At 36.0% G+C, this 12,244-nt stretch overlaps 1 protein-coding gene across 3 annotated transcripts in view; it reads right to left on the bottom strand.

Moving 5' to 3' along the window:
- The window catches only part of CWC27 (CWC27 spliceosome associated cyclophilin), a 214,709-nt gene that overhangs the window by 35,673 nt on the left and 166,792 nt on the right, over positions 1-12,244 (bottom strand). The gene's annotated exons all lie outside the window — the stretch shown is intronic.

Raw genomic sequence — 12,244 nt, 5'->3', positions numbered from 1 at the left:
ATTGTGGAATGTTTGTTTTTTTACATAGATAATTCAGTACAGGTTTGCAAAATAATATCCAATATGCAGCAGATGAAGTTTAGAAGCAGAAAAAGACTTGTTAAACTAGATAATCTATCTCCCTGCCGATGACAATGCAAAGTGAAGTTTGCGTTCACAGTTAAGATCAAAGCATCCAGCCCAGCATGCCTGATTTGATCCCACAAATTTTTGAGGTCAATAACACTGGCTACTAATGTTTTTCACAAGTACAGTCCCAACAAAATGGAAAACACACTGGATAAGCACAACCAAATTCATGCAGAAGCACAACCAAATTCACAGTACAACAAACTTTTTCTGGGTGTCAAATTTAAATCCTTTGAGAAGGTTATTCAAGCGGCCATATCACCTGTATAGTTTTGCTGCTCACTGGTTCTTGGTCTTTTGAGAGATTTAGTCACCTGGTTTAATAGGTTGTTTACACATCTCCCTCTGCCCCTCAATACATTTTCATTTCCAGACAAAATGAACAAGCAAACAGCTTGAGAACAGCTGGGAGGCCTGACTGCCTTTCATTATTGTGCATCTGTGATATCAGGATTAAATCCTGCCTTAGGGTCCATCTGGAATGCATAGAAATGTAGTACTGTTGAAATACTTCTACATGGTGCAAAGAAAAATTAACAAGAAAGGCATCACAGTTTGGCAAACAAAATGCATAACATACATTTTTGCCCTATACAGTGGACTTTTTAAGACAATTTTGTAAAGGGCAATCTTTTTATTGGGACTGCCACGGTGAAGACGGGGAAGTTACTTCCTCTATCAAAGATGTCTGTGAAAGTCTTTTGTGATGTTAATTGGAACTTCTATGGCAGTAATAAGGTCTTGTCATTTAGAATCTGTTCAAATACAACTGTCTTTTTGCTAGATTGTATGGTATGATTTTCAGTCATGTTTGAGGATTTGTGAATGCTTTGTTACCAAAAAGTTTATACACACACCATCAACAACTATTTAAAACAATCCTCAGTTCTTGACTGCAAAGAAAGTTGCTAGCTTGTTAGAATAACTTTCAAAGGATTCCTAACTATCTAGATAAGGAATACTACAACAAACATTACAATTCAGGTTCTGCTTCTCTGGCTATGAAATGGGATGGGCTGGATGTGGAATGTCTTGTAGGTAAAAAGGAATATCTATTCCCTGCCTGGTGTAAAAACCCATTTGGACTTTCTGCATTGCAGCATGTGTGGGGAAGGAACATAAGAAAGACATAAAGAAAGAAAAGGTCAGTCAGTCAGTCCCAAAGATGGTCACAGCCACAGATCTCTGGTCACGCCAGTGCCCAGCCCCAGCATCCCTGCCATCAATCTCCATCATGCTCCAGATCTCTCTCTCATCATCATCCTCCCCATCTAGGACCCTGAGGCCAGGGACACATCCCATCTCCATGAAGGCCTCCATCCTAGCCATTTTATCCCATCTCTTTCCATCCCTTTTATTCCTCCCCTTTATTTACTCCCCCCACCCTTCTTTTTCAACACCCTTTAAGGTAACCTAGTTTGTGATTGACTAAGTCCCCTGTGAATTCCTTTTTATTTTTTTATTTATTTTATGACTTTATATTTTTTTCTTGTTTTATTTCTTTTAATTCTTTTTATTCATACTTACTATTAATTTTTCCACTCATTCCTCACTCCTCTATTATTTATACTTTTTCTATCCTTTCCTTCCTTCCTCCTCCTCTCTTTCTTTCATCCTTTTTCTCCTCTCCTCATTCTCTACCCTCTCCTCTCTTTCTCCTTCTCCTCTTTTCTCTTTTTCTCTCTTTTCTGATTCTTTTTTCTCTTTATCTTTCTTTTGCTCTTTATGAGACCTTTTATAGAGACTCTTTTATCGTATATTCTTTTTAATTATATATATAATATTTTATATATATCTTCTTAATCATTTTTATTATATATTCTTAATATATTTTTTTTTTTTATTTTTTCTCTTATCTCTTTAACAACTCTCTTCACTTTTCAGAGAACTCTTTTTTTCACTCCAGATCTCTTTCCTAACTCCTTTTTCATTTATTTTGTCATTCATGTTTTATGTATTATTTTTTGTTTTTTTTATTTTTTTTTATTTTTATTTTTATTTTTTTTTGTTTTTTTTTTAATTTTTTTTTTGATTTTTTTTTTTATTTTTTCTTTTTTTCTTCCTTTTTTCTCTTCTTTATCTTTTTTAGTTTAGTGTCATCTTCAGTCTTTTAACTTCATCATTGTTCTATAAACCTTTTATTCTACTTTTTCTCTTGATTATATTCTGAAATTTTTGAATTTTATTTTCCACACACTGACCCCAGATCCTTTCCTAATTTATTCCCCAATTATTCCCTACCATTAACCCCCATTTCCTCCCCTTCCCTCCCTTCCTTAACCTTAACTCAAACCATCTCCTGACCTTCCTCCTTCCCCTTTATCTTTCTCTTTACGCCTTTACACTTCACCTTTGGGACTCCCTCAGTTCACTGTGTCTATCTATCTATGTCTCTTGTTGAAGACCTTGTTAGATCTTTGTGATTTGATTTAAGAAGACTCTAATAGATTATTAAGATTTTATTTTATGTTTTCCATGTTTATGTTTTATGTTAATGTTTATTTTTTTTTTTTATTTTTTTATTTACTTATTATTTTTTTTTTTTTTTTCTTTTATCCAACTAATTCTTTACCGAGCCCCTTTTAAATATTAATAATATTTACGCCCTTATTGTTAGATCATTTTTTAACTATTCATTGGGATTTAAATTTATTTACAAAATTCCATTGCTTCATTTTTTATTTGTGTTACAAACCTTTTCTTATTTTTCTTTTCTTTCATTCTACATTTGAGTTCTGGTCCTGTTGACTTGTTAATGCCATCTGGTCCTTAAAATAATTAAAATCAATCTGTGACACTAATTCCAAAAAAGTCAGTGACACAATTTCATCAATCAAATCTCCTCTCAATTCAATCAAACTCCCAAGCCAAATCAGGTTTGAATTGAAAAGCAAATCCTCCATTTAGTTTCTTTAAGCGCCCTTTTTTTATTTTCAGCGCTCCTTTTTTTTTTTTTTTTTTTTTGGCTTTTTTTTTTTGTCCTTTTTTGTTTCTGCTTTTTTTGTTTTTTTTTTTTTTTTTTTTTAAGTTTTTATTTTTGCTTTTTTTTTCTTTTTCTTTCTTGCTTCTTTTTCTTTACACTCTTTTCTTTTTTTTTGTTTTTCTTTCTTTCTTTTGGCTTTTTTTTTATTCTTTTTTCTTTTCACTTTTTTTCTTTTCACTTTTTTTTTTTTTCTTGTTTCTTTTTTTTTTTTTTTTTTTTTTTTTTTTTTTTTTTTTTTTGTTTTCTTTTTTTTTTTTTTTTAATTTTTATAATAATTATTTTTTGTTTTTTGGTTTAAAATTTTTTTTTTTTTTTGCACACTTTTTTTTTTTTCACTTTAGTCACCTTTTTTTTTTTTTTTTAACTTTTCCTTTTTTTTTTTTGTTTTTTTCCCCTTTTGTTTTGTGGGGCAGCAGTGGGCATTTTCTTCCATGTTCTTGTGTTTGATGTATTTGTATTATTATTATATATCCTAGCGGTCCTCGTCCCGGTCCTGCCTCTCTACCTCCCCCTCCCTCACTCTCACTCGCCTCTAGAGTCGCTCTCTCCCTTGCCTCCTCCTCTCAGCTGCTGCTCCAGCTGCTCCATTTTAAAGTATTTAAAATTTTTATTTCTTCATTTTTTTCTCTTAGTCCTGATGTGAAAAAAAAATAAATAATAATAATCAAATAATTTCCCCATTATTTATTTTATTTTTCTTTTTTTAATTTCTCATTTCATCATCATCATTTCTACTCTCCTGTATGGGGTGGGTCGATAATAGATCTACTGTTATATTTTTACTTTTTTTACTAATTTTTATCCATAGAGACTCTATGGAACCTGTGGAACCTTTTTTTTTTTTTTTTTTTTTTCATTTTTTCTTTTACTTCTTATTTATATCCCTCTCCTCCCCCCTGCACCCTTCCCTGTGTCCTTGATATATTTTTGTACCCATTGATTTGTGATTGTTTGATTGTTTGGTGTCAGTCCACCAGGTTTCTATATATATCTATTATTATCCTATATTATCATCACACACATCTCCCCATCACTTTATTTTTATTATTTACATTTTTGTGTTGTGTAACTTAACTTTAAAAACTTGTCCTTTTTTTTTTTTTTGCCTTTTTTTATTTTTTTTTTTTTTTTATTATTATTTGATATCTTTACATTATTTATACATTTCCTCTTCTTCCTCTCCTCCTATCCTCTACCTATTCTCTATCATCAGACTCTCCTCCCCTAAGAGAAGTCTGTGTCCGATCCTCCACGCTCCTGCAGCACAGTCCTCTTTCCCTATCTTAAAAAAAAAAAAAAAACCTTTTTTTTTTTTTGTTTAGTGCCAGCAGTCTGTTCCCACTTTTGGTGGTGGATGGAGCTCATCTCCTCCTCTCTCCTCTCCCCCCCCCAGTTCCAGTCCCAGAAATGAATGTGAACCCCTCCTCCTCACCATCTCATCTCATCATCGCATTGAGACTCTGCTCCTCCTGCCCCCCTGGCCCTGCTGGGAACTGGGGCATTGATGAAAAAAAAACCACCCACCAGAGGTCCTGATTCAGTCTTCCCCTAGCAGCCCTAATTTGGCTTCCAGGACATCTCTCCTACCCCTTCCCTTGTCATGGTACCTACATATGTACCGACCACCCCTCCTCCTCCACACACACATAAGTCTATCTAGATGCAGAGAGAGAGATCAACCCTTCGCACCAGGCAGGCTAGGCTATGGGTGCTCTGGGGGAGAGACAGGGTTTGGGGTTCCATTGCTACTTGGTCCTCTTGTCTTCTGTTCTGCGGGGGATGGGGCTGCAGAGCCTACTTCAGCCAATAAACTAGACCAGGTTTTGTAGCCACTTTTTTTATTACTGACCTCGGCACAAAAAGTGGGAATGTGCTAATAAAGTTTGCGGATGACACAAAGCTGGGAGGTATTGCCAATACAGAGAAGGACCGGGATATCATACAGGAAGATCTGGATGACCTTGTAAACTGGAGTAATAGTAATAGGATGACATTTAATAGTGAAAAGTGCAAGGTCATGCATTTAGGGATTAATAACAAGAACTATTGTAATAAGCTGGAGAGGCATCAGTTGGAAGTAACAGAGAAGAAGGACCTCGGAGTATTGGTTGATCATAGGATGACTATGAGCCGCCAATGTGATATGGCCGTGAAAAAAGCTAATGCGGTCTTGGGATGCATCAGGTGAGGTATTTCCATTAGAGATAAGGAGGTGTTAGTATCGTTATACAAGGCACTGGTGAGACCTCATTTGGAATACTGTGTGCAGTTCTGGTCTCCCGTGTTTCAGAAGGATGAATTCAAACTGGAACAGGTTCAGAGAAGGGCTACTAGGATGATCCGAGGAATGGAAAACCTGTCATATGCCAGGAGACTCAAAGAGCTTGGCTTGTTTAGCCTAACCAAAAGAAGGCTGAGGGGAAGATATGATTGCTCTCTATAAATATATCAGAGGAATAAATACCAGGGAGGGAGAGGAATTATTTAAGCTCAGTACCAATGTGGACACAAGAACAAATGGATATAAACTGGCTATCAGACAGCCTTCCAAGGGGAGTAGTGGGGGCACAAGACATATCTGGCTTCAAGACTAAGCTTGATAAGTTTATGGAGGGGATGTATAATTGGATAGCCTAATTTTGGCAATTAATTCATCTGACTATTAGCTGTAAATACGCCCAATGGCTTGTGATGGGATGTTAGATGGGGTGGGATCTGAGTTACTAGAGAATTCTTTCCTGGGTGTCTGGCTGGTGAGTCTTGCCCACATGCTGAGGGTTTAGCTGATTGCCATATTTGGGGTCACGAAGGAATTTTCCTCCAGGGCAGATTGGCAGAAGCCCTGGGGGTTTTTCGCCATCCTCTGCAGCGTGGGGCACGGGTCACTTGCTGGAGGATTCTCTGCACCGTGAAGTCTTTAAACCATGATTTGAGGACTTCAATGGCTCAGACACAGGTCTGATACAGGAGTGGGTGGGTGAGATTCTGTGGCCTGCATTGTGCAGGAGGTCAGACTAGATGATTATAATGGTCCCTTCTGACCTTAAAGTCTATGATTCCTTCACCACAGCAGCCTTGTGCATCTGCTTAGCATCTAACCTGGCTAGTCAGCTGGCTGCTGGGCAGAGATTTTAGCTTTCAGGGCAATCAGAAAAGTTCTGTTACAGTATTTAGAACCCACCAGAAAGAGTGAACAAATCACACAAAATCTGTTACTGCAATTCAACTAAACAAAAAACAAAACAAAAAAAGAAAAGAAAAGAGAAATACAGGTATCCAGATGACATGCCTTATAACTAAAATGATCAAGGCAGGAGCAAAGAGGGTAACAAATTGAACTGGTATAGTACCTGTGCATAACTCTTTACTAAGAAGCAGATCAACTGTGATATTTTTGCTCTCATTATTGATACTCTATAATTCAGCTAATTTATATATTGTATTAGACACACACACACGCTAATTTAAAATCCTGTTGTAGTATGAATAAAAATTCTAATTCTAGGTCACTGTTAGAGGTTTCTAACATTTTTTAGCTACAAACAGGTAAGTTTCTTTCCTTGCCAGGCCTGTACATCTTTACTCATGATACAAAGACACCCTGGTTTTAGGTGAAGGCATATGAAAGAGTCCTTACTTTTTTTTAACTCTCTAAAACAGTTCTAAAGGAGATTTTCTGCACAATATATGTAATAATATCAGAATACATGATGGTATGTTATGGAATACATGTTTTATTGACACTCATTTGGAATGACTATATAACTCATCACATTCATGGATACTTTGGTTCCTGCGCTGCAAGCTTATACGGACAAAATCAGAAAGGCTAAACCACAAAAGGAGTTACACCTAGCAAGGGACATAAAAGGCTATAAGAACAAGTTCTTTAAAAACGTTAGAAGCAAAAGACATGAAGGAAAGTGTAGGTCCTCTACTTAGTGGGAAAGGGAGAGCTAATAACTGATGAAATCAAGAAATCTGCATTGTTTATTGCCTGTTTTGCTTCAGTCTTCACTAAAAAGGTTAATGGAGAGTAGATAATCAACACAATAAATATTAACAAGGCGGAAGGAACACAAGCCAAAATAGAGAAAGAACAGCTTAAAGAATATTTTGATAAATTAGCTATATTCAAGTTGGCAGGGCATGATGAAATTCATTCTAGGGTACTTAAGGAACTAGCTAAAGCAATCTTGGAATCATTAGCAATGATTTTTGAGAACTCCTGGATGATGCATCCAAGAGAACTGGAGAAGGGCAAACATAATACCTGTCTTTAAAAAGGGAACAAAGAGGACCCATGGAATTACAGACCAGTCAACCTAACTGCAATACTTGGTAAGAGACTGAAATAAATTATTAAACCATGATTTTGTAAGCACTTAGAGGATAATAGGGTTATAAGGAATAGCCAGCATGGATTTGTCATGAACAAATCATGCCAAACCAACCTAATTTCCTTCTTTAACAGGTTTGCTGGCCTGGTCATGGGGGAAGGAGTAGACATGATATATCTTGATTTTAGTAAAGCTTTCAACACAGCCCTACATGACATTCTTTTAAATAAACTAGGGAAATATAGTCTAGATGAAATTACTAGAAGGTGGGTGCACAATTGGTTGAAAGCCATAGACATTACCATAGAACATCTATAGACATAAATTCTGTGCTTGAAGAACAAGTGTATAGCAGTAGGAATATTCTACCAACCATCTGACCAGGATGGTGATGCCGACTGTGAAATTCTCAGGTAGATTAGACAGGCTACAAAAATCCCAATAATAAGGGGGATTTCAACTATCCCCATATTGACAGGGTACATGTCACCTCAGGATGAGATGCAGAGATAAAATTTCTAGATACCATTAATGACTGCTTCTTGGAGCACCTAGTCCTGAAACTCACAAAGGGAGAGGCAATTCCTGATTTAGCCCTAAGCAGTGCACAGGATCTGGTCCAAGAACTGAATATAGCTGAACTGCCTGTAATAGCAACCAACATCCCTGTGGGGGGAAATTACCAAAGAAACCTATCACAATAGCACTGAACTTCAAAAAGGAGAACTACGCTAAAATGAGGATAGTTAAATGGAAATTAAAGGGAACAGTCACAAAAGTGAAATGCCTGCAAGCTGCAAGGAAACTTTTAAAAAACCACCGTAATACAAGTTCAAACTACATGTATACCCCAAATTAAAACAGTAAGAGAACAAACAAAAACTAAAAAGCCACCATGGCTAAACAACAGAGTAAAAGAGGCAAATAGAGACAAAAATATATCTTTTAAAAATTGGAAATCAAATCCTACTGAGGAAAATAGAAAGGAACAAACACTGGCAAGTCAAGTATAAAAGTTTAAATAAGCAGGCCAAAGAAGAATTTGAAAAGCAACTACCAAAAGACAAACAACTAACAGAAAAATTGAAGTATATCAGAAGCAGGAAGCCTGCCAAACACCCAGAGAGGACACTGGAAGATTGAGGTGCTAATGGAGCACTCAAGGAAGACAAGAAAACACAGTAGGAATAAGTGGTCAATGGAGAAGAGTAAATAGTGGGATTCCTCAAAGATCTGTGCTGGGACCAGTGCTGTTCAACAGGGAGGTGGCAAAACTTGCAGATGATACATTACTCAAGATAGTTAAGTTGAAAGCTGACTTTGAAGAGTTATAAAGGGATGTTACAAAACTAGGTCACTGGGCAACAAAATGGCAGATGAAATTCAAAGTCGATAAATGCAAAGTAATGCACACTGGAAAACATAATCCCAATTATATATAAAAATGATGGGATCTAAATTAGCTGTTACCACTCAAGAAGGAGATCTTGGCATTATTGTGGATAGTTCTGGAAAACAGTTGCTTAATGGGCAACAGCTGTCAAAAAAGCTAACAATGTTAGGAGCCATTAGCAAAGGGATAGATAATAAGACAGAAAATAATGCCACTATATGAATCCATGGTATGCCTACACCTCAAATACTGGGTGCAGTTCTAGTTGCCTCATATCAAAAAAGATATATTAGAATTCTAAAAGGTGCAAGGAAGGGCAACAAAAAATATTAGGCGTATGGAACAGTTTCCATTTGAGGAGAGATTAAAAACACTGGGACTGTTCATCTCAGAAAAGAGACAACTGAAGGGGGGATATGATAGAGGTCTATAAAACCATGAATGGTGTGGAGAAAGTTAATAAGGAAGTGTTATTTACTCCTTCAAATAACACAAGTACCAGTGGTCACCTAATAAAATTAATAGGCAGCAGGTTTAAAACAAACAAAAGGAAGTACTTCACACAACACACAGTCACCATTGCCATAGGATGTTGTGAAGGGCAAAAGTATAACTGGGTTCAAAAAATAATTACATAAGTTCATAGAGGATAGGTCCAACAATAGCTATTAGTCAAGATGGTCAGGGCAAAACCTCATGCTCTGGGTATCCCTAAACCTTTGACTGCTAGAAGCTGGGACTAGATGACAGGGGATGGCTCACTTGATAAATTGACCTGTTCTGTTCATTCCCTCTGAAGCATCTGGCACTGGCCACTGTCAGAAGACAGGATACTGGGCTCGACGGAACATTGGTCAGCATGCCCATTCTTATGCTTTTATTCAGAGTGGCTCTCAGTGGTTCACTGTCAAACCGTGAGGATCTATCTAGTGGGGTCAATCTTGAGTCCAGTACTATTCAATATTTTCATAATGACTTGGATAATGGGATGGAGAGTATGCTTATAAAAATCTGCACAAGGAACTACGCTGAGAGGGGTTGCAAGCACTTTGGGGGACAGAATTAGAATTCAAAACCACCTTAATAAATTGTGAAATTGATCTGAAATCAGCAAGATAAAATTCAGTAAAGATAAGTGCAGAGTATTTTACTTAGGAAGGAAAAATCAAATGCACAACTACAAAATGGGGAAAAACTGGCTAGGTGGTAGTTCTGCTGAAAAAGATCTGGGTGTTACAATGCATCACAAATTGAATATGAGTCAACAATGTGATAGAGTTGTGAAGGCTAATATCTTTTTGGGGAGTATTAACAGAAGTACTGTATGTAAGACATAGGAGGTAACTCTCCTGCTCTTTTCAGCACAGGTGAAGCCTCAGCAATAGTAATGTGTCCAATTCTGGGCAGCACATTTTAGGAAAGAAGTGGACAAATTGGGGAGAGTAACAAATATGATAAAGGGTTTAGAAAACCAGACTTATGAGGAAAGGTTAAAAACAGTCATATTTAACCTGAGAAAAAAAGACTGAGGGAGGGATATGCTTACAGTCTTCAAATATGTAAAAGAGTGTTATAAAGAGGATTGTAATCAATTGCTCCCCATGCCACTGAAAGAAGGACAAGCAATGGGCTTAATCTGTAACAAGGGAGATTTAAGTTAGATGTTAGGAAAAACTTCATAAGGATAGTTAAGGTCTGGAACAGGCTTCCATGCGAGGTTGTGGAATCCCCATTATGGGAGGTTTTTAAGAATAGATTGGACAAACAGCTTTCAGGGATGGTCTAGGTTTACTTGATCCTGCCTCAGAGCAAAAGGCTGGACTTGAGGACTTCTTCATGTACCTTCCATCCCAACATTTCTAAGATTCTATGTTTACCTTGCAAAATGATGACTAATTTTAGTTTTAAAATTTCCCAAATTCATAATGGGAGTTTGTTTTCATTAAAATATGTCAACTTTTTGTATCAATGTGATAATTTAGTTAAAATGTCATAAGAATTAATAAACTAAAAGTTATTTGATCAAAGACTTACAAAACAGCACAAAATACGCAAAAAAAGACCTATTAGATAGGGGATAGCTATTTAATAGGCCAAGTTAAACAAAACAAAATTAGGGCTATTTTGTTCCTTATCCCACAAATTCAGGCTCTTATATATGAATTTAAGACAAGTAAAGGCAATCCTATTTATGTCATATAACCTGTCTACAGTTCAATTTCCCCATCTGTAAAGCTGAGACAAATTATATTTATAAACCTTTATAAAAAGCATTGAGAAACTAGGGGTGAAAAACATTATATAAATGCGTATATTATTATTATATTGTTTTATTTGACCATTTCAAGAGCTAATCTCTTACTATTATAGCTGTTTTTTTAGTTACAGTGAAATGTCACATATGGCTGATTTGTTAGCTTTTAAAATTTGCTTCTTGGTACCAGGGAAAATGTTTTTCATTATTTTTATTTATACAGGCAAGTGGTTTTCCAGAGGTATATGAGAACATGGTCCCTACCATGAAGAGCTTACAATTTAAACAGTTCCAATGAAGGAACATAGAGGATATAATGAAATCAGAGTGATTTACTAATGAAGTTTAGCATGCATCATATTAACATTTCTCTATTTATTTTAAATATAGAACTAATTTATCATTTTTTTTCTTTTCAGGGAGGAGTCACATTCTTGAAATAAATGTGTAGGTTAGTAGGTAGGCGGGAGGCAAAGATAATGACAAAATTTCAAGCCTGAGAAATTGGTAGGAAAGTAGAATTACCAGTAGTAATAGGGAAGTAAAAAACTCGAAGGATTTGGATGAAAAGGCAATTGTATTATATATTCAATTAGACATATGTCATGTGAATTAATACATTAGGGCTGATTAAGGATATCATATAGAACATTGTTACAGGAAGTTAAATGACAAATGTCTCATTTTTATTTTCAAGGATTCCAGCTGTCAGAGATATTCCACATCTTTGTCTCAACCCTTTTTACTTTTTCATTTAGTTCTTAAGACTAACATACAGGATGTTGAATGATGTTGCCTGAAGCACCACCGCTCCATCTGTTGTAACTACTGTTCTGTAGTTTGATGGTCTTATTGACAACTTTCCTGTTATGTCCTGTCTCCCAGGCTGAGGAAGCTACAAATCACATTCTCAGTGTTGTGGCAACAAGCAAAAAACCCCTCAAAATTCTTTACCATAAACAGATTTCTTCTTGCCAAAAAGGAAAAACACCGAAGTAAAGTAATATTATCTAGAATAGCCTAAGGCTACTCTTTATATATCCAATTGAAGAGTTTGTTGTAGAATGTCAGTGTGACAAATATGCACATTAATTATTCCAATTGTTTGGTTACAGCATGTCTATGATATTGATGAAAGCAACAAA

This window comes from Mauremys reevesii, linkage group 6 (genome assembly GCF_016161935.1).
Source record: "Mauremys reevesii isolate NIE-2019 linkage group 6, ASM1616193v1, whole genome shotgun sequence".
In the NCBI taxonomy this organism is placed as follows: domain Eukaryota; kingdom Metazoa; phylum Chordata; order Testudines; family Geoemydidae; genus Mauremys; species Mauremys reevesii.
Note: the sequence above shows the minus strand (reverse complement) of the source record. Positions and strands in the feature narration are given on the sequence as shown.